Consider the following 23552-nt stretch of genomic DNA (forward strand, 5'->3'; position numbering starts at 1 on the left):
AGCAGACACGCCAAACAGCTCAACCACTTTCACCTGAGCTGTCTCCGCAGACTCCTCCACATCAGGTGGCAGGACAAAGTCCCCGACACGGAAATCCTGGAACGAGCTGGGCTCTGCAGTGTCTACACCCTCCTGCTGAAAGCCCAAGCCAGGTGGGCTGGACATGTGGTCAGAATGCCAGACAGCTGATTGCCTAAGCAGCTGCTGTACGGAGAACTGTGTCAGGGCAAGCGCTCAGTCGGGGGGCAGAAGAAACGTTACAAAGACTGCCTTAAAGCATCCCTCAAAGGCCTGGGTGTCGACATGAACACGTGGGAGATGCTTGCCCTCGACCGTCCAGCTTGGCGCAGCAAGATCACCACAGGAGCCTGTGCAGCTGAAGTCAGGCACATCATCGAGGGGCAACGAAAGCGTGCTGTGCGCAAGGCCCGAGCAGCATCCACTGCCACGACAGCACCCACCCACTTGAGTCCCACATGTGGGCGAGCCTTGAGGGTGCGGATTGGCCTCATCAGTCACCTCCGGACCCACAGCCACCAATCTCCCACTTTACTTTGAAGCCATGGTCATCTTCGACTACGAAGGACGAACAACAACAACAACAACAACAACAGCATTACCTCAGTGAGTATTACACTCCAGGGTACTATCCTGAGACAGTATATTCTTATGCTGTTCACCTCCATGCAAACTGAAGTCGAGATGAAATAATTGGTTCCTATGTCCTCAGCCAAAGAAAAGGCTTCAGACCACCTGGCCCTCACAAACTCATAAATACACACAGTCACATACAGGAGCACACACAAACAGCCCCGACACATTGATGGAGACATGCCAATGGCTCTACATCATTGAGAGTTTGAAAAGATTTGGTATGCTGTTGCATAGCTCCAGTGATATAGCTCCAGATTCCAACATTTGCTACTCTTTGCAACACACACAAAATGCTGGAGGAGCTCAGCAGGTCAAAAAGCATACTACCACAGGTAACACTCACAACATGCTGGAGGAACTTAGCAGGTCGGGCAGCATCCGTGGAAATGATCAGTCAATGTTTCGGGCCTGAACCCTTCGTCAGGACTGTATAGGGAAGGGGCAGAGGTCCTATGAAGAAGGTGGGGGGAGGGTGGGAAGGAGAAGGCTGGTAGGTTCCAGGTGAAAAACCAGTAAGGGGAAAGATAAAGGGGTGGGGGAGGGGAAGCAGGGAGGTGATAGGCAGGAAAGGTGAAGAAGGAATAGGGGAAAACACGATGGGTGGTAGAAGGAACCATGAGGGAGGTGATAGACAACTGAGGGAGGGGGCAGAGTGACATAGGGATAGGGGAAGTGAGGGAGCTGCCTATCACCTTCCTCCTGGCCTGCTGATTTCCTCCAACATTTTGTGGGTGTCACTTTGGATTTCCAGTATCTGCAGATTTTCACATGTTTGCTACTCTTTGTCTGGGTTTACACATTCTCCCTGTGACTGGGTAGGCTTCTTCCAGGTACTTGGTTTTCAAACCATATCTGAAATGCACGCTGATAGGTTGACTGGCGACTGTAAAGTGCTTCTTAATGTACATTGCCTATAAAAAGTATTCACCCTCCTTGGAGGTTTTCATGTTTTATTGTTTTACAACACTGAATCGCAGTGGATTTAGTTTGGATTTTTTGATACTGAGCAACAGAAAAAGATTATTTTGTGTCAAAGTGAAAACAGATCTCCACAAAGTAATGTTGTTTGAATTACATATATAAAACACAATAATTGATTGCATAAGTATTCACCCCCTTCAAGTCAGTATTTAGTAGATGCATCTTTGGCAGAAATTGCAGCCTCGAACCTGTATGGATAGGTCTCTATCAGCTTTGCACATCTGGACACTACAATTTTTCCCCATTCTTCTTTAAAAAACTGCTCAAGCTCTGTGAGATTGCTTGGGGATTGTGAGTGAACATCCCTTTTAAAGTCCAACCACAAATTCTCATTTGGATTGAGGTCTGGACTCTGACTTGGCCACTCCAGGGCTTAACCTTGTTGTTTTAAGCCACTCTTGTGTAGCTTTGGCTTTGTGTTGTCTTGCTGGAAAACAACTTTTCTCCCAAGTCGCAGTTCTCTTGCAGACTGCACTAGGTTTTCCTCCAGGATTTCCCTGTATTTTGCTGCATTCATTTTACCCTCTAGCTTCACAAGCCTTCCAGGGCCTGCTGCAGTGAAGCATCCCCACAGCATGATCCAGAGTTGTCACAGGTCTCTTGGTGGCCTCCCTCACTAGTCCCCTTCTTGCATGGTCACTCAGTTTTTGACGATGATCTACACTAGGCAAATTTACATCTGTCTAATATTCTCTCCATTTCTTGATGATTGATTTAACTGTACTCCAAGGGATATACAGTGACTTGGAAATTTTCTTGTATCCATCTCCTGACTTGTTCTTTTCAATAACCTTTTTGTGGAGTTGCTAGGCTGTTCTTCTGTCTTCATGGTGTACTTTGCCAGGATACTGACTCCCCAGCAGTTGGACCTTCCAGATACAGGTGTATTTTTACGACAATCAGTTGAAACACTTTGACCGCACACAGGTCTCCAAAAACAGATAGCCATTTAACTAATTATGTGACTTCTAAAACCAATTAGCTGCACCAGTGATGAATTGGTATTAAAAGGGGATGAGTACTTATGAAATGTTTAAATTTTGTGTTTTCTATTTATAATTAATTTAGATCACTTTGTAGAGATCTGTTTTCACTGTGACATGAAAGAGTTTTATTCTGTTGGTCAGTGTCAAAAAACACAAATTAAATCCATTGTGATTGTAACAATATTGTAAACAATAAAACATGACAACTTCCAGGGTGGGGGTGAATACTTTTTATAGACACTGTACGTGGTAGGAGAATTGTAGGGCAGAGTGGGATCAGAAATAATGAGCATGTTGGAAAGAATAGGTTGCAGAGAAGGGGAATGGGATTGATCGATGGTCTTTCTCGGTCATGAGAAAATATGAAAATTATAAGATATAATGTCCCTGCAGAAGCTTTGTTGGAGGTTTCCATAATAACCTCAGGTATTAGCAAGTCTTACAGTGGGATTGCCCAAAATGTGAACATCCAGCAGATCGTTGTTATGGAATTACATTATAGGATCCACAGATATAAGGAAATGTTCATATCGTTGGTAGCACTACCTGGAGGAAGAGCTTTGTTGTTAGTGTAAAGTAGAGTGAACTCCCCTGTTTGAAACTCCTATGAACCGTATTATTGCAAGTAGAGACTTAGTACTCTGTCTTATGATGCCTTACAATGCTTTCCAAAACCAGATGAGCTCAGCCATGCCAGCTTCCTGGGATTTTTTCCAATTTCTCGCCCATTCTCCTTGAGGAAACTGATGGGACTCATACAGACATATGAAGTTACTGATGTGTCTGTTGCTTACAAATTGTTAAATTACTGTTCTGTACTCTTTTCCATAGATGTTGCCTGGCCCGCCTGGTTCCTCTAGCATTTTGTGTGTGTTATTTTGATATTTGCCACGAAGTCTTAATGTGACCAAGGCACACACAACTCTTGAAAACAGTTTCTTATACAGGTCTGAACTTCTTTTCTGCTTAAATTTGCTCATGACAAACTATTTTATTTAAATTTCGCTTACTGACCAGTGATTGATATGGATTGTTCAAACCTTGGTCAAACTTTCATGAATTTGAAATAAGGTAGTCTGAAGCTTGACTGGGTATGTGAGATTGAAGTTGTGGTAAACTTTGACTCACTAGTGCAAATCACTTAGATAATAAAATCAAGGGTTAACAACATCACTCTAGGGTTCCTGCATCATGGGTAATATCTTTAATGCCAAAAGCTTAACCACAAACGTAGTCAATGTTTCTGCTACTGGCCAAGAAGAGTAGTGGTAGAAACAAGAGTATAATCTAGTAAAATTTATGAGTGACAAGTGCTGAACTGGTTTACTATAAAGATAAGTAGCATCAGGAGAGATTGACTTTGGTAAAATGATAACATCTTGTGTCTAAACTCAGTAGAACTAGTGTAGGTTGAATTTCTTTATAAATTGCAAAGAAACACTGAAGATCACATGTTCCAAAGTGATGAGGAGTATGTTAGATGGGTGTTTGGGAGGTGTTAATTTCTCCATTTCCAAGTCCTGTTTGTAAACCTGTCACACAGACACAGAACTGAGCCAGCTACTTATTCTCTGCAGGAATTTTCTTGCAAAGTTTAGAGAATTTATTTTTCATTGATGAACCAGAAAAGAAGCATCAAACCTCTTATCATAATCACACGGAGTTAACAAAGCTTTATTACAGGGAATGTTTATTTTCTTCCATAATGCAAATCTTTTACATGTCTCCATATGTAAGAGAGTGTGGAGAGGGGAAAATCTATAGATGTCATGGGTTTGAATTTTCAGGTGTTCAATTAGATGGCGCACAAGTTTGTTGAACAGAATTAGAATTTCTAGAATAGGTGAAATACCATGAATTGAGCACTGGTTAAAGCATAGAAAAAAATGGGGAGAGGAAACAAGTGGTGTGTGTATTCAGAAACAGAATCATAATCAGGTTTATTATCACCGGCATGAGACATGAAATTTGTTACCTTAGCAGCAGCAGTTCAACGCAATACATAATCTAGCAGAGAGAGAGAGAGAGAGAGAAAAAATAATAAATAAAATAAAACATAATAATAAATAAACAAGTAAATCAATTTTGTATATTAAATAGATGTTTTAAAAGGTGCAAAAACAGAAATACTGTATATTAAAAAAGTGAGATAGTGTCCAAAGCTTCAATGTCCATTTAGGAATTGGATGGCAGAGGGGAAGCAGCTGTTCCTGAATCGCTGAGTGTGTGCCTTCAGGCTTCTGTATCTCCTACCTGATGGTAACAGTGAGAAAAGGGCATGCCCTGGGTGCTGGAGGTCCTTAATAATGGACACTGCCTTTCTGAGACACCGCTCCCTAAAGATGTCCTGGGTACTTTGTAGGCTGGTGCCCAAGATGGAACTGACTATATTTACAACTTTCTGCAGCTTCTTTCGATCCTGTGCAGTAGCCCCTCCATACCAGACAGTGATGCAGCCTGTCAGAATGCTGTCCACGGTACAGCTGTAGAAGTTTTTGAGTGTATTTGTTGACAAACAACTGCAGTCTCCCCACCTTTTTTATTCTGGCATCTTCCCCCTTCCTTCTCAGTCCTGAAGAAGGGCCTCAGCCCGAAATTTCGACTGTCTATTCATCTCCATAGATGTTGCCTGACCTGTTGAGTTCCTCCAGCATTTTCTGTGTGTTGTTTAGGATCAGAATTTGGTCCTCATCTCCTCATTGGCTGTATCAATGTTTGAGTTGACCTGTGTACTTTATTATAGTGTTATACGTTGCAGTGTCTTGCCAATGGGTGCAGTCTATGTCAGAAATTGTAAATGCAGGGAATACTCGAGGAGTTTGGAGAGTTAGGCAGCAACATTAGGCAGGATTCATGGTTGTCATTTCAGGCCCATGCCTTTTCATGGTTGTGAGTCACTGAACTAGATCAATGGCTCTGTTCTGTTTCTCTCTCCGTGGATGCTGTCTGTCCTGATGATTTTCCAGCATTCTCACTCTTGTAGTTTCACATTTCTAGCATCTGCTGCTTTCTGCTCATTCACCCTGGTCTGTTCTGATATAACTCAGTCTAATTCTATCTACAAGTGCGCCCGGCACCCTGCCTTACATCACCTTTCCACCAACCACTGCGTTCTGTGTCTCACTGTTCCAACTTGCTTTATTTCTGCACTTCTCTTTGATTTGTATCTCCTGACTGATTAGCTACTATTAAAAAGCCTTCACAACCCTTTCTCTGTAATAAAAAAGACATCTGTTTTCTTTTCCTTTTCAATTCCAATAGAAACCTTCGCTTTACTTTTTCTGCCAACCCACCTTCTTTGTAAGTAAAAACATCGCAGTTCAGACAAAAGTCACCAAGGCAAAAGGCAAAACATGAATTTTCTCTCTCCCTATAGATCAGGAGTTCCCAACCTTTTTTATGCCATGGACCAATACCATTAAGCAAGGGATCCGTGGACCGCAGGTTGGGAACCCCCGCTCCAGACTGAACTAGTGATTATTTTCATCATTTTCACTTCGTATTTCCAAGTAGGAGGTAGTTCCACCATTACAAGGATGCAGTGCATAGGATGGAATGAGTGTGCCCACTATTGAGCAGAGACGAGGAGATATAATAATCAATGAGCAATCACAACAATAGCACATTCCTCATATCCTCTGATCAACTAGTTTATGCCTCCTTGTCCCCTCTGCCTAGAGGGGAAAGTTGTTCCCCAATGTGATTCTACATCCTACAGGAAGTCCCCCCACCCCCAACACATACACACACACACACACACACACACACACACTCTCTCTCTCTCTCTCTCTCTCTCTCTCTCTCTCTCTCTCTCTCCCCCATGCAGGGGTCAATTGTTCTATTTCTTATTTTTTAGTCTGAATGTAGAAAATCCAAGCACTGTATTTTCAGTTTCCCACCTTGGGAACCTGACCTCATTTTGAGAAGGATAGGACTTTAAAAGTTAAATACTGGGATGAGTGGTGGTGGTTGGGGCAAAGGGTAAAGAAGAGGTGGGATATAGGTGGGTGTGGAATAACAATATACTCTATACAGTTTATACGTGCTGCATTTGCAGTGCATGAAGTTCATATGTAGTGTATGTGTATGCGTGTTTGTGTGCTGTGTTCATTCTGTGTAAAGTGATCTCGTGCATATGCAGCACTGTGCAAGTATCAAAGGTACCCCAGATTTTTTATATGGTTTCCGATGGTATGGCCCGTGGAGGCATGATCTCAACATCATCGAGGTTGTCTGGGGCTACCTGGAGAGACAGAAGCAAGCAAGACAGCCAGTTTGCAGAAGAACTGTGGCAAGTTTCCAAGATGCTTGGCACAGCCTTCCATCCAATTTTCTTACAAAACTGCACGACAATGTACCTAAGAGAATGGATGCAAATTTGAAGGCAAAAGGTGGTCACACCAAATATTGATTTGACTTAGTTTTTCTTTTACTGTTTACTGCTCTTTGTACGTAATTTTGATATTTAGAAATTTCTTACTATTTTTGAAAGCATCTTTGCTTTACAGATTCTTTTTTACGAGTGCCTAAGACTTTTGCGCAGTACTGTATGTAGTGTTGTGACTTGTGTCTGTGTATGTCTAAAAGAAAACAGTTTGGCTCATACCTCAGCTTAATATGACTTGTAAGATCATGAGAAATTAATATCATGTGTGGAGTTTCTCAGTTTTTCATCATGTCATTGTGGCCACAAGAAGAATCAGAACATGGATCACTAATTTTGCAACCACAAATCCTTTTCTTTCTGGCAAATTGTCTTTATTTACAGTACAGTGCACAGACATATATGTGTATATAGACAAGCTTGGAAGTTTTCAGGTTTTACTGTTTTACAACATTGAATCACAGTGGATTTAATTTGGCTTTTTTGATACTGATCAACAGTTAAATTGTGTCAAAGTGAAAACAGATCTCTACAAAGTAATCGAAATTAATTACAAATATAAAATACAAAATAATTAATTGCATAAGTATTCACCCCCCCCCTTAATATGACACACCGAATTATCACTGGTGCAGCTAATTGGTTTTAGAAATCACACAATTAATTAAATGGAGATCTATGTACAGTCAAGGTGATTCTATTGACTGTAGTAAAAATACACCTCAATCTGGAAGGTCCAAGTGCTGGTGAGTCATTATCCTGGCAAAAACTACACCATGAAAACAAAGGAATACTCCGAGCAACTCTACAAAAAGGGAATTGAAAAGCACAAGTCAGGAGATGGATACAAGAAAATTTCCAAGTCACTGAATATCCCTTGGAGTACAGTTAACTCAATCATCAGGAAATGGAAAGAACATGGCATAGCCATAAATCTGCCTAGAACAGGCCAGCCTGAAAAACTGAGTGACTGTGCAAGAAGGAGACTAGTGAGGGAGGCCACCAAGAGACCTATGATAACTCTGGAGGAGTTACAAACTTCAGTGGTTGAGATGGGAGAGACTGTGCATACAACAACTGGAGCCTGGGCGCTTCACCATTCGCAGCTTTAAGGGAGAGAGCAAAGAGAAAGCTACTGTTGAAAAAAAAACTCACATTAAGTATCAGCTGAAGTTTGCCAGAAGGTAGTTGGGAGTCTCTGAAGTCAGCTTGGATGTTCTATGGTCTGACGAAACCGAAACTGAGCTTTTAGTCCATCAGACTAAATGCTATATTTGGCATAATCCAAATACCATACATCATCAAAAACACACCATCCCTATCGTGAAGCATGGTGATGGCTGCATCATGCTGTGGGGATGCTTCACTGCAGTAGGCCCTAGAAGGATTATGAAGATAGAGGGTAGATTGAATGCAGCAAAATATAGGGAAATCCCGAAGGAAAACCAGATGCAGTCTGCAAGAGAGCTGCGACTTGGGAGAAAAGTTGTTTTCCAGCAAGACAATGACCCCAAGCATAAAGCCAAAGCTATACAGGAATGACTTAAAAACAACAAAGTTAATGTCCTGGAGTGGCTAAGTCAGAGTCTAGACTTCAATTCAACTGAGAATTTGTGGCTGGATTTGAAGGGCCATTCACTCATGATCCCCAAGCAATCGGACAGAGCTTGGGCAGTTTTGTAAAGAAGAATGGGGAAAAATTGAAGTACCCAGTGTGCAGAGCTGATAGAGACCTATCCACACAGACTCAAAGCTGTAATTGCTGTCAAAGGTGCATCTGCTAAATACAGTATTGACTTGAAGGGGGTGAATACTTATGCAATCAATTATTTTGTGTTTTATATTTGTAATTAATTTAGATCACTCTGTAGAGACCTGTTTTCACTTTTAAAGAGTCTTTTTCTGTTGCTTAGTGTCAAAAAAGCCAATTAAATCCACTGAGATTCAATGCTATAAAACACGAAAGCTTCCGGGGTGGGGGGGGGGTGAATACTTTTTATATGTATAAAGCTAGGGTGCCTAAGACGTCTGCACAGTACTGAATATTATGTCTCTCCAGTTACCAAATAACACTTAATACCACTAAGCAAATACAAAGTTAATTACTCTTATTTGTTTCCCAACCACCTTCCTATTTTATCCATTATACAGAACTGTGCAAAATTCTTAGTCACCCTAGCTATATCATGTGCCTAAGAGTTTTGCGCAATACTGTATTGATTTCTCTTATTGCAAACTCTTAGAGATCTCTTTACTACCTATTGCACAATTTTTAACATAAGTATCATATGTAACATCTGTCTATGACCAAAGTTTTCTTTCAGTGTTGTTATCCCTTTGATATAACTGGCTGCTTCCTGTCGTGTGTGTGTGTGTGTGTGTGTAAATAAACATATTTGATCTGTTAGAAAATGGTGTGCAGTGGGGTACATTTTGAATCACAGTATAAAGATTTTGATGCTTAAATCCCTGTGTTGGTGAAACCATAAGACCATAAGATATATGAGTGGAAGTAGGCCATTCGGCCCATTGAGTCTGCTCCACCATTCAATCATGGGCTGATCCAATTCTTCCAGTCATCCCCACTCCCCTGCCTTCTCCCCATACCCTTTGATGCCCTGGCTAATCAAGAACCTATCTATCTCTGCCTTAAATGCACCCAATGACTTGGCCTCTACAGCCGCTCGAGGCAACAGATTTACCACCCTCTGACTAAAGTACTTTCTCTGCATCTCAGTTCTAAATGGACGTCCTTCAATCCTGAAGTCATGCCCTCTTATCCTAGACTCCCCTACCACAGGAAATAGATTTGCCATATCTAATCTGTTCAGGCCTTTTAACATTCGGAATGGTTCTATGAGATCCCCCCTCATTCTCCTGAACGCCAGGGAATACAGCCCAAAGCTGCCAGACATTCCTCATATGGTAACCCTTTCTCCTGGAATTATTCTCGTGAATCTTCTCTGAACCCTTTCCAATGTCTATGTCCTTTCTAAAATAGGGAGCCCAAAACTGCACACAATACTGCAAGTGTGGTCTAACGAGTGCCTTATAGAACCTCAACATCACATCCCTGCTCTTATATTCTATACCTCTAGAAATGAATGCCAACATTGCATTCACCTTCTGCATCACTGACTCAACCTGGAGCTTTAACTTTAAGGTATCCTGCACAAGAACTCCCAAGTCCCTTTGCATCTCTGCATTTTGAACTCTCTCCCCATCTAAATAATAGTTTTCCCATTTATTTCTTCCACCAAAGTGCATGACCATACACTTTCCAACATTGTATTTCATTTGCCACTTCTTTGCCCATTCCCCTAAACTACCTAAGTCTCTCTGCAGGCTCTCTGTTTCCTCAACACTACCCGCTCTTCCACCTAACTTGGTATCATTGGCAAACTTAGCCACAAATCCATTACTGTAATCCCATACTCCAAATCATTGACATACATCATAAGAAGCAGTGGTCCCAACACTGACCCCTGTGGAACTCCACTGGTAACCGGCAGCCAGCCAGAATAGGATCCCTTCATTCCCACTCTCTGTTTTCTGCCGATCAGCCAATGCTTCCCCCATGCTAGTAATTTCCCTGTAATTCCATGGGCTCTTATCTTACTAAGCAGCCTTATGTACAGCACCTTATCAAAGGCCTTCTGAAAATCCAAGTACGCCACATCTACTGCATCTCCTTTGTCTACCCTGCTCAAAATTTCCTCAAAAAATTGCAGTAGGTTAATTAGGCAGGATTTTCCTTTCAGGAAACCATGTTGGCTTTGGCCTATCTTGCCATGTGCCTCCAGGTACTCTGTAATCTTATCCCTAACCATTGAATCCAACAACTTCCCAACCACTGATGTCAGCTACAGGTCTATAGTTTACTTTCTGTTGCCTCCCATCCTTCTTAAATAGCGGAGCAACATTTGTGGAGAAACAATAAAATCAAACAGGCACCACAGTGAGTTTCAACACACCTTTGTAATTCACTATACGTGTCATATGGATATATCGCATGTGATTCAGTAGAACTGATGGATGGTAAGTATCTTATAGGCTGTGTGTGCTATTTGATAGAAGTTTCCCTTCCCATCCTGCAACATGTTTGGATCGAGTAACCTAAGTTTAGAGAAATAAATAAAAATGCTACAAGAGGTTCTAATTCTCCCCAGTTGATTAAAGACACCTGATCACATCCACCAATTGGTGAAGATAACGGTCGAGTTAAAATAATGAACGTGTGCATCATGATAATAGCCGAGGAAGTTAACTTTTGATACATGTTAAAACATGTCATTCCAAAAGAGCATCAATTCTGACTAAGCTTTATTTGAAGTAGGAATTATGAACAGAGCAAACTTTGATAATATGCATTTAATTATTCAGCACAATCTTTATGATCCACACTGACGAAGATAGCTAGCGATGAGAAAACTGCATTCAGCTGGAGGTAGTGCAGGACTGCAGAAGATAATTGGCTCAGATCTGAAGTCAGCTGTCCAAATTTTAAAAAGTGTTGGTAATACATTTTAAATGAGTCCATTTAGAACACTGTATTAGTTTTTATTTAAACTTTTTGTACAGTTTACATATAGTTGTACAACAGACAGAAAACCAGTTACTTTGGGTTTATTATCTCTCATTCCAGATCCAAAAGCAAAACAATTCTTGCAAGCTTAGTTATGGATTTTTCAATGTTACATTGGATGCACACTAACCATTTTTAAAGTCTAATCGAAGGGACGAACATTTGCAACAAAACATTATGAAAAAATGTCTGGCATTGTATGAAGGGTGATTGATAAGTTCGTGGCCTAAGGTAGAAGGAGTCAATTTTAGAAAACCTAGCACATTTATTTTTCCTACATTTACACACTTAGTCCAGCAGTCATGGAGCATACGGATCCCTTCTTTGTAGAAGTTGGCTTCTTGGACCTCCAGAAGGTGGTCCACAGCAGGAGTGATTGATAAGTTCGTGGCCTAAGGTAGAAGGAGATGTGTTATTAACTTCAAACTTTCGGCATTTTCACTCAAAGCACGTGCATGTAACGAGAGATGTATAACTCATCTCCTCCTACTGTAGGCCACAAACTTATCAATCACCCCTGCTGTGGACCACTTCCACAAAGAAGGTGATCTGTATGCTCCATGACCGCTGGACTAAGTTCATACATGTAGGAGGGAACTATGTAGAAAAATAAATATGCTAGGTTTTCTAAAATTGACTCCTTCTACCTTAGGCCACGAACTTATCAATCACCCCTCATAAATTCACTGCAGCTTTATATTTACAATAAAATACTTGAATAGTATAAGGGTTGTATATAATAAATGCCCGCAGACTCATAAAATTGATCCTTGTACTTTCTATTTCAAGCAAGTTCATAAATTACGATTCATTGACTAAAAAGGAAATACCCTTCTGTAGAAAAATAAGAATTGGATCCTCAACTAAAAACTGATGTTATAATACTGATTATTTTAAATACAGAATCAACAACCAGATTGGAAAATAATGGAGTATACATCATTCATTTATGAGAATATTAAAGTGGCAATTGAAAATGTTGTTACTTACACACAACTAAGGAAGAATTGAGTGATATTTCTGCCAGAGAGAGGCTATTGCCCACAAGAAAACCACAAGAAAACCACAAGAAAACAGTTAAAAAAAGGTGCTGAATGATCCAAGCCGTCTTCAATTATGAACCCTGTGCATTTGAATGTTTCAAACCAACCTAAAAATACCACAGAGCTGGGTCACGTTTCAGTAGCGTAGTCCCAGTGTGGTCTCTCTCAACATAGTGTCAAATCAAATTAAAAGGCATATAAAATTAGAGGTTGACCAGAAGGTTGCAAACATTTTAGGATCAGTAATTGACAAGCTCAAAAAAACAACACAGGGAAAGCAGGAAATTAGAATAAATTAATAAGAAATAAAAAACAGAACTTTTGCAATTATTAAACGTGAAAATGAAAGTGGGGAATTAGTAATAGAATTAAGAAAACAGTAGAGAATTCCTTCAGTTAGTCCTGACGAAGGGTCTCGGCCTGAAACGTCGACTGCACCTTTTCCTATAGATGCTGCTTGGCCTGCTGCATTCACCAGCAACTTTGATGTATGTTGCCTGAATTTCCAGCATCTGCAGAATTCCTGTTGTTTGAGAATTTGAATGACTATTTTTATATGACTTCATGGTAGAAGGCATATTAAGTACAGTGGTTTTTGTAGAAAATCAAAAGGGAGGAAAGAATTTAAAATGATCACTAGCCCAAGGGAAAGCATACAAGGAAAACTATCGTGAATAAATAGTGACTAGTTTAAGACTCAGGGCCTGCATCCTCACATCTTGAAAGAAGTAATTATTGAAATGGTGACTGCATCACTTGCAATCTTCCAAACTTACTTGGTTTCTGGAAGTGCCCCAGCAGAATAATAATAAAAAAAAAATCAAGAAAGGAGGGAAAGAGAAGGCACGGAAATTATAATATGATTAAGCAGAGGCAAGGTGGAGTTAGGAACGGGAAATTGAGTTTGATTTTGGGGATGTAGCAAGCAGAGTAGATGAAGGGAAACTGGAAGATGTAGTGTTTCATAATTCCAAAATGCATTCCGAGAGATTCCACATGAAGGATTTCAGCTCGTGGTTATGAGGGTAATATATTAGGATGTACAGAGAATTTGCAAATGAACAGAAAACAGAGAAGGAATAAATGTGTCATTTTCAGATTATTAAGCAGTAAGTTGTGTAGTGCCGCAAGGGTCTGTCCTGCGTATTCAATTATTTACAATTTATAGACATGACCTGGATAAACTGGAATCAGTTTTGATGAAAACACAAGGATGGGTAGAAAACAGTTTGTGAGGTGGGCACAAAGGAATGGGAAAGGGGCAAAATAGATTAATTGAATTGGCAAAGTTTGACAGATGAAGTACAATGCTTATTATGTAGTATAAATTTGTAGTAATCTGCTTTGGTTGGAATATTAGACAATATGATATAAAGGTAGGAGGAGGGGCAGGAAGTGCTGAAGAAGCAGGAGCTTTGCAGTAGGACTTGGACAGATTAAGAGAATTGGCAAAGAATTGGCAAAAGGAATACAGTATAGGGAAGTTTGGTAGAAGGAATAAAGACGTAGACTATTTTCTAAATGGGGAGTGAATTCAGAAATCAGAAGTCCAAAGGGACTTGGGAGTCCTAGAGCAGGATTCACTGAAGGTTAATTTGCAGGCTGAGTCAGTAGTAAGGAAAGCAAACGTAATGTTAGCATTTTATTTCAAGACGACTAGAATATAAAGCAACAACATAACGTGGAACACTACCTCACTATTTTTTACTCTCTTTTTGCGCTACTTATTTACTTGTTTATGTACTTCTTTTGCAATTTACTGTTCTTTATATTATTATGCATTAAAATGTATTCCTGCTGCAAAACAATAAATATCATGATATGTCAGTGATATTAAACCTGATTCTGATACTGATTCTAATGCTGAGGCTTTATAACGCATTGATTGGGCCACATTTGGAATACTGTGAGCAGTTTGGGGCTCCATATCTAAGAAAGGTTGGGCTGGCATTAGGCAGGGTCCAGTGGTGGTTTATAAGAATGAGTCAAGGAATGAAAGAGTTAACATATAAAGAGTACTCATGAGTGTTAAGAAAAATGAGGGGGGATCTCATTGAAACCTACTGAATAGTGAAAGTCCTAGATAGAGTGGACATGCAGAGATGCTTCCAATAGTAGGAGAGTCTAGGACGAGAGAGCAGAGACTCAGAATAAAAGGGTGTCCTTTTCGAACAGAGGTGGAAAGGAATTTCTTTTAGCCATGGAGAGGTGAATTTGTGGAGACCAAATCATTGGGTATATTTAAAGCAGAGGTTGATAGTTACTTAATTAGTAAGGATGTTAAAGGTAATGTGGAGAAGGCAGGAAAGTGGGTTGAGAAAGTAAATAAATCAGCCATGATCGAATGGCAGAGCAGAGGCAATGGGCTGAATGGCCTAATTCTGCTCTGACGTTTTCTAGTCTACGAACTGAACACTGTGTGAATGGAGAGTTCAGACTGTGCCAGATAAGGGGACCTTGGTGTTCTTGAACATGTAAGGCAGGATGTCAGCATATTTGCACTTCAAGTAATTAAAAAGCCAAGGAGAATGTTTGCCTTCATTACTTGGTTGGTGGAGTATAAAAACAGGGATTATTTGCTAAGACTTTTCAGAGCTTTTCTGACATGATAAATATCCAATCTTTAGTTCAAAAGAGATTCAAAGATTACAGGAAGGTAAGAGAAGGTTTAGATCAGATGAGATTGATCTTCTGGAATGGCAGAGAAAGCCCAGGAGGAATATGGATGACTCCTGTGCCAATTCCCCAAGCTTTTATATTCGACTCCATGCACATCATATGGCAATCAGTACAGTATCTCTAAATAACAGTATCACAAACTGGCATTTCTTTTTTCCTCACAGATAATAAGTTAATGTATTTTCAGTTTGTCTTTTCTCTAGTTCTTAAACTTGGGCAAATTGTAGGGGTAGTAAGGCAGGTCATCAGTGAGAGTTCAGAAGGACGATTGAGACAGATGTTTGAGAAGATAATTAAAGATTTTGGATCAGGCAAATGACTATGGAGGGTGATTGATAAAGAGCAGTCAGGCAAGAGAAAGGAGCTGGGTTGCTGAAGAGCACCAGAATGTTAATGCAGGCTCTTAGCTGGAGGAAGATCGATATTCTGGACTCTTTTATGCAGATATGGGTAGGATGAAGCCTTTAACTACTCTCTGGTTAAGATATTCCATTTTCTATTGAGCAGTGGGGTCTTGTACAAGCAATATTAAAAGATTGTTGTGTTCATATCCAGCTAGACACCACACAACCAGAAATCCTAGCAACGATATCGGCCTCTAGTCCAGTGGTCCCCGACCACCGGGCCGCGGACTGGTACCAGGCTGCAAGGAAACAATATGATTTGGCGATATGAAATGATATGAGTCAGCTGCACCTTTCCTCATTCCCTGTCACGCACTGTTGAGTTTGAATGCATGCGAGGTCATGACCCGCGTGTCATCCGTGTCAGCGCGGAAAGGAGATCAACTCCCCGAGCTTGCAAATGACGACGGGCTGAAAAGTATGTTTGACATAAAATCTCTGCCGGCATTCTGGATCAAAGTCAAGGCTAAATATCCTGAGATAGCCACGAAAGCACTGAAAACGTTGCTTCCATTTCCAACATATTTCTGCGAAGCGGGGTTTTCTGCAATGAATGCAACGAAAACTAAATTGAGGAATAGACTGGACACAAGGAACTACGTTCGTGTATCGCTGTCTCCCATCACCCTTCGATAGGACCGTGTTGTTGTAGGAAAACAAGCCCAGGGCTCCCACTGATTCAGCGATATTGGTGTGTTACAATGATTTTATATGTTCATATGGGGAAAATATGCGCTGTGTGTTTAATATCCAAACGTTACTTGAAATGTTATGATGCTATTGACTTACTTATATAACCATATAACAATTACAGCACGGAAACAGGCCATCCCGGCCCTGCTAGTCTGTGCCGAACGCTTAGTCCCACCGACCTGCACTCAGCCCATAACCCTCCATTCCTTTCCTGTCCATATACCTATCCAATTTTTCTTTAAATGATATCAAACCTGTCTCTACCACTTCTACTGGAAGTTTGTTCAATACTTACTTCAAGCTCCCCTGTCCACCCCTGATAATTGACTTCTCACTATATTCATGCAAGGAAGGTATGCGCTGTATGTTTAATATTAAATTCATTAGATAAACCGTTTTAGAAACGAAATTGAGTGTATTAGCCACTTATCACCGATAGTCCGGTTGTGATTAACATCACCTCCCCCCCACTCCCCGGACAGAATCGCCAGAAGCAATTTGCAGGGAAGTAAATCGGCAGGTGCACGCATGTGCAGGTCATGCATGCGCACTGGTGCCCGTGCAAGGCTTCATGGACATTGTAGTCTCCTCTGGGTAAACAACGTATTTGACTGCTACTCTTGGCCGTTGGCAACCCTACCCACACCCCGGTCGGCCGGTCCGCAAGAATATTGTCAATATTAAACCGGTTCGCAGTGCAAAAAAGGTTGGGGGCCCCTGCTGTAGTCATCCGCTCCAAACAAAAATGGTTCTACAAACCCAAATGTATCTGTACACCTATTCTAAGAGCAGTAAACAAAACAATAACAGGAAGAAATTCTAGATGGATCCCCACTACATCTCACAAGTGCAATATTATGCCATTTACTCATGTAACTCTCACCTAATTTTGTTCCAGCAAAGTCTGTATCTTCATTAAAAAGTAACTATATAATGGTTGTGACATGGAATGAATAAATGGCAAATTTTGATATTTGATAACTTTCATTATTAAGTCCAATTATGTTGCTGTATTTCAAAATATTCATCGATTTGTTGACTGAAAGTGGAGTAGTGAATTGTCCTTACAAGTTAAGGAAAAAGAAATATTCTTTGATCAAACAGTAATCTGATTTAATAGTATAAAAGTTGACTTTAAAAGTTTAATCTATAATGGATGTATTTTTATCAATAAAACTTTTTTTTGTAAATAGTTGATTACCAGATAACAAACATAAAATTATGCAGCAGAGACAGAAGCTCATTGTGCAGTCTCTTTCAGCTATCCGGTTAACCTCGCTCCCCGTAATTACTTGTCTCCTTGCATTCACACAATTCTCTAGTGAAACTTACTGCTATGTTTACTTTTACTTCCCTTGCAAACAGTGTTTTTCAAATCATGAAAACGCACTGCGTTAAAAGTAAACTGTCATCTTCCCTCTGGATCTTTTAGAAATCATCATAAATCTATCCTCCAGTGAATTACCCTCCTGCCAATGAAAACAGTTTCTCTTGTCCAAAGCCAGTCATCATTTTGAACTTCTCAATTAAATCTACTCTTTTGAGCACTAAAGACAACAAAGAGAACTAACATTTTGAGAGTGGAAAATATGAACTCTAAATAAATTTATTTCCATAAAAACACATTTCTTCCCATCTCTGAAACCATTATAAAATCATAACTCAGCAAACTCAGTAAATCCATTTCATAGTCCCTCACAAGAAGTAAAGGGTGATCACATACACCATTTATAGCTCAGTGCAGCTTTTAATACAGAACTAAATAACATGTCTAAATCTCTCTTTCTCACTGTTTAAAAGTTGAGGAATTTTGAACATGTTCAGAGAGAAACAGACTCTCCAAACTAGCTCATTTGGACAGAAAACAAAATTTAAAGTCCCTGCACTATTTCAAATCAAAAATAAATTCTGTTACACGGTAGAAAAAGCACAACATTGATTCATCACCTGTGAAAAAAATGTAGTGGCTCAAAAATTCAACTCTGTCTGGTAGCATATCATGGGCAATACAGTTGGTTGATGCAGTGTCCTCAGCCTTTGTGACTAAGTCTATTCACTTCAAAGGAATTAATTTGAGGCATATTATAGATGTGTTCTTACAGCATTTTTTGCGCTATTAACTAGGATTTTATTTCTAGGCAAGTATTGCTATCAAACAAAGCCATCTTACCCCATCACTATCTGGCAGTGTACACATTTCACAAGTAAAAAGAGTAAAGTTGCCAAATGAATTCCAAACCTGAAGGGTCAAAAGCAATACTATGGGATTTTCATCTCAGAGAGAAGGTGGAGGATATAATGGGTCAAAACTTTTAAAAGTGGTGACACGAATTGAGATTGTTATCAAAATGGCCTTTTTCTACAGAGTAGGTAATTCAGGGCGAATGAGTTATAATTTCAAACAAAGGAAAACGTACAATAATTTGTCATAAATACATCAAACATAGCAACAATCACAATCTGCTTTTGAGTTCAGTTTAGGACAGGATTATTTCTTCCCAGCAACTAGCATTCCAGATTACCACACTTACAAATCTATCTTGGAGGAAGGTAAGTGAGTTAAATATTATGAGCCAAAGGTCTAGTTTTACCTGAAAATTAGTCCAAATGAAAAACCCCAGCATAAATGTCACAGTGTACAAGTATAACACACTTATTATGAAGCTTCTCAATAACCTTCCATTTGATTGGATGTAGAGCTGCTGTACAAGTGCAGCAAGGAAAACATGGATTTCAACTTCCTGTGTGACTTGTGAGCATTAATAATCTCCATTGGACAGTCCTGTGCTACATGGAACAGTAAGGTTTTAAATGAAGAAGATAATTATTTTGAAATTTCAGAATCACATTTATGTTCTCCACGCTTTGCTGTCGGCTGATACAGTCTATTTCATTAGCTAAAGAATTACAATTGGAACTGAGCATCATGTGATTTTCAACAGATATCCTTACTTCTAGTATGATATCAAAGCAGTTGAAAGTATCTCGACCTACATTACTGCCCTGAGGAATTCCTGTATCTTCGGCTTGTGATTAAAGTGCCTGACCTCTTCCAACAATAATAAACACTAGCTTCCTTTGTGCTGGAGTTGCCTCTGATTCCCACTCATTAGTTTGCTATCAAGGACTAATTCTCACCTCATGTCTGGAATTCAATTTTTTTTTGTTCAAAATGGGACAAAACAGTAATAAGATCTGGGGCTGAGTGGCCCTGATGAAACTAATAAGCAGAATTGATTAATAACTGGTGAGCAAACCCTGTTTATAGCCCCATCGCATCAGTTTGCAAGTGAATGAGATAGTTTGATGGATAGCATTTCTCTGAACTGGATTTATTCTGTTCTTTTAAAAATTTCAGTCTACAGTATTGTGTGTGTACCCGTTAAGTTTTAGTTGCATATGTTGTATCCTGTAGATTGAGCAGCTGCAAGGAAAGGCTGGTAACTTTTGCATGAATTCCAGGGCAGAAGGAAGAACTCTGGTCAGTAAGAGGACTTAGAGCAGCAGAACTGATTCATGTTTTCCATGAAGTTGATGAACTCAAATGTCAGGGACACGCTGGTTGGTGCAAAGCAGCCTTGAGTACTGAAAAACAGTGAGAAAAAAAGAGAGATTCAGACATGTTATTTGGATAGTGTTTTTACATCAAATATCTGTTTCAGCAGGAACTCACACTACATTCCTTCATAAAAATCGACAATTTACATAACAAGTCTTCTGTTCATAGGTCATTTAGAGCCCATATTCTATCACATTAAAGTATGCATTGAATTCCAATCATATTCTGATATTAAACAACACACTAATTTTGTGCTAACGATGGATCTTAACCAGAAATGCCAGCTGTTTATTTCTGCTCCATAGATGCTGCCTGACCTGCTGTGAGATTCTCCAGCATTTTGTATGTGTTACTCTAGATTTCCAGAATCTGCAGTATCCCGAGTTTCTAATTTTAACATAGAATAGTGCAGCACAGTACAGGCCCTTCGGCTCACAATGTTGTGCCGACCCTCAAACCCTGCCTCCCATATAAGCCCCCACCTTAGATTCCTCCATATACCTGTCTAGTAGTCTCTTAAACTTCACTAGTGTATCTGCCTCCACCACTGACTCAGGCAGTGCATTCCACGCACCAACCACTCTCTGAGTAAAAAACCTTCCTCTAATATCCCCCTTAAATTTCCCACCCCTTACCTTGAAGCCATGTCCTCTAGTATTGAGCAGTGGTGTCCTGGGGAAGAGGTGCTGGCTATCCACTCTATCTATTCCTCTTATTATCTTGTACATCTCTATCATGTCTCCTCTCATCCTCCTTCTCTCCAAAGAGTAAAGTCCTAGCTCCCCTAATCTCTGATCATAATGCATACTCTCTAAACAAGGCAGCATCCTGGTAAATCTCCTCTGTACCCTTTCCAATGCTTCCACATCCTTCCTATAGTGAGGTGACCAGAACTGGACACAGTACTCCAGTGTGGCCTAACCAGAGTTTTATAGAGCTGCATCATTACATCGCGACTCTTAAACTCTATCCCTCGACTTATGAAAGCTAACACCCCATAAGCTTTCTTAACTACTCTATCCACCTGTGAGGCAACTTTCAGGGATCTGTGGACATGTACCCCAAGATCCCTCTGCTCCTCCACAGTACCAGGTATCCTGCCATTTACTTTGTACTCTGCCTTGGAGTTTGTCCTTCCAAAGTGTACAACCTCACACTTCTCCGGGTTGAACTCCATCTGCCACTTCTCAGCCCACTTCTGCATCCTATCTCTCTGCAATCTTTGACAATCCTCTACACTATCTACAACACCACCAACCTTTGTGTCGTCTGCAAACTTGCCAATCCACCCTTCTACCCCCACATCCAGGTCATTAATAAAAGTCACGAAAAGTAGAGGTCCCAGAACAGATCCTTGTGGGACACCACTAGTCACAATCCTCCAATATGAATGTACTCCCTCCACCACCACACTCTGCCTTCTGCAGGCAAGCCAATTCTGAATCCACCTGGCCAAACTTCCCTGGATCCCATGCCTTCTAACTTTCTGAATAAGCCTACTATGTGGAACCTTGTCAAATGCCTTACTAAAATCCATATAGATCACACCCACTGCACTACCCTCATCTATATGCCTGGTCACCTCCTCAAAGAACTCTATCAGGCTTGTTAGACACGATCTGCCCTTCACAAAGCCATGCTGACTGTCCCTGATCAGACCATGATTCTCTAAATGCCTATAGATCCTATCTCTAAGAATCTTTTCCAACAGCTTTCCCACCACAGACGTAAGGCTCACTGGTCTATAATTACCCGGACTATCCCTACTACCTTTTTTGAACAAGGGAACAACATTCGCCTCCCTCCAATCCTCCGGTACCATTCCCGTGGACAACGAGGACATAAAGATCCCAGCCAGAGGCTCAGCAATCTCTTCTCTCGCCTCGTGGAGCAGCCTGGGGAATATTCCGTCAGGCCCCGGGGACTTATCTGTCCTAATGTATTTTAACAACTCCAACACCTCCTCTCCCTTAATATCAACATGCTCCATGACATCAACCTCACTCATATTGTCCTCACCATCATCAAGTTCCCTCTCATTGGTGAATACCGAAGAGAAGTATTCATTGAGGACCTCGTTCACTTCCACAGCCTCCAGGCACATCTTCCCACCTTTATCTCTAATCGGTCCTACCTGCACTCCTGTCATCCTTTTTTTCTTCACATAATTCAAGAATGCCTTGGAGTTTTCCTTTACCCTACTCGCCAAGGCCTTCTCATGCCCCCTTCTTGCTCTTCTCAGCCCCTTCTTAAGCTCCTTTCTTGCTTCCCTATGTTCCTCAATAGACCCATCTAATCCTTGCTTCCTAAACCTCATGTATGCTGCCTTCTTCCACCTGACTAGATTTTCCACCTCACTTGTCATCCATGGTTCCTTCACCCTACCATTCTTTATCTTCCTCACCGGGACAAATTTATCCCTTACATCCCGCAAGAGATCTCTAAACATCGACCACATGTCCATAGTACATTTCCCTGCAAAAACATCATCCCAATTCACACCCGCAAGTTCTAGCCTTATAGCCTCATAATTTGCTTTTCCCCAATTAAAAATTTTCCTGTCCTCTTTGATTCTGTCCTTTTCCATGATAATTATAAAGGCCAGGGAGTGGTGGTCACTGTCCCCCAGATGCTCACCCACTGAGAGATCTGTGACCTGATCCGGTTCATTACCTAGTACGAGATCTAGTATGGCATTCCCTCTGGTCGGCCTGTCCACATACTGTGACAGGAATCTGTCCTGGACACATAGAAACATAGAAAATAGGTACAGGAGTAGGCCATTTGGCCCTTCGAGCCTGCACCGCCATTTATTATGATCATGGCTGATCATCCAACTCAGAACCCCGCCCCAGCCTTCCCTCCATACCCCCTGACCCCTGTAGCCACAAGGGCCATATCTAACTCCCTCTTAAACATAGCCAATGAACTGGCCTCAACAGTTTCCTGTGGCAGAGAATTCCACAGATTCACCACTCTCTGTGTGAAGAAGTTTTTCCTAATCTCGGTCCTAAAAGGCTTCCCCTCTATCCTCAAACTGTGACCCCTCGTTCTGGACTTCCCCAACATCGGGAACAATCTTTCTGCATCTAGCCTGTCCAATCCCTTTAGGATCTTATACGTTTCAATCAGATCCCCCCTCAATCTTCTAAATTCCAACGAGTACAAGCCCAGTTCATCCAGTCTTTCTTCATATGAAAGTCCTGCCATCCCAGGAATCAATCTGGTGAACCTTCTTTGTACTCCCTCTATGGCAAAGATGTCTTTCCTCAGATTAGGGGACCAAAACTGCACACAATACTCCAGGTGTGGTCTCACCAAGGCCTTGTACAACTGCAGTAGTACCTCCCTGCTCCTGTACTCGAATCCTCTCGCTATAAATGCCAGCATACCATTCGCCTTTTTCACCGCCTGCTGTACCTGCATGCCCACTTTCAATGACTGGTGTATAATGACACCCAGGTCTCATTGCACCTCCCCTTTTCCTAATCGGCCACCATTCAGATAATAATCTGTTTTCCTATTTTTGCCACCAAAGTGGAACACTTCACATTTATCCACATTAAATTGCATCTGCCATGAGT

At 40.9% G+C, this 23552-nt stretch overlaps 1 protein-coding gene across 2 annotated transcripts in view; it reads right to left on the reverse strand.

The window, feature by feature from the left end:
* Positions 1-12241: 12241 nt before the first annotated feature.
* The window catches only part of LOC134359353 (potassium voltage-gated channel subfamily A member 1-like), a 210351-nt gene continuing 199040 nt past the window's right edge, over positions 12242-23552 (reverse strand). For both annotated transcript variants that reach the window (XM_063072475.1, XM_063072476.1), the window contains one exon: positions 12242-19994. The gene's annotated coding sequence lies outside the window, so the exon portion shown is untranslated. The remainder of the gene's footprint in view (positions 19995-23552) is intronic.

This window comes from Mobula hypostoma, chromosome 20, assembly GCF_963921235.1.
Source record: "Mobula hypostoma chromosome 20, sMobHyp1.1, whole genome shotgun sequence".
In the NCBI taxonomy this organism is placed as follows: domain Eukaryota; kingdom Metazoa; phylum Chordata; class Chondrichthyes; order Myliobatiformes; family Myliobatidae; genus Mobula; species Mobula hypostoma.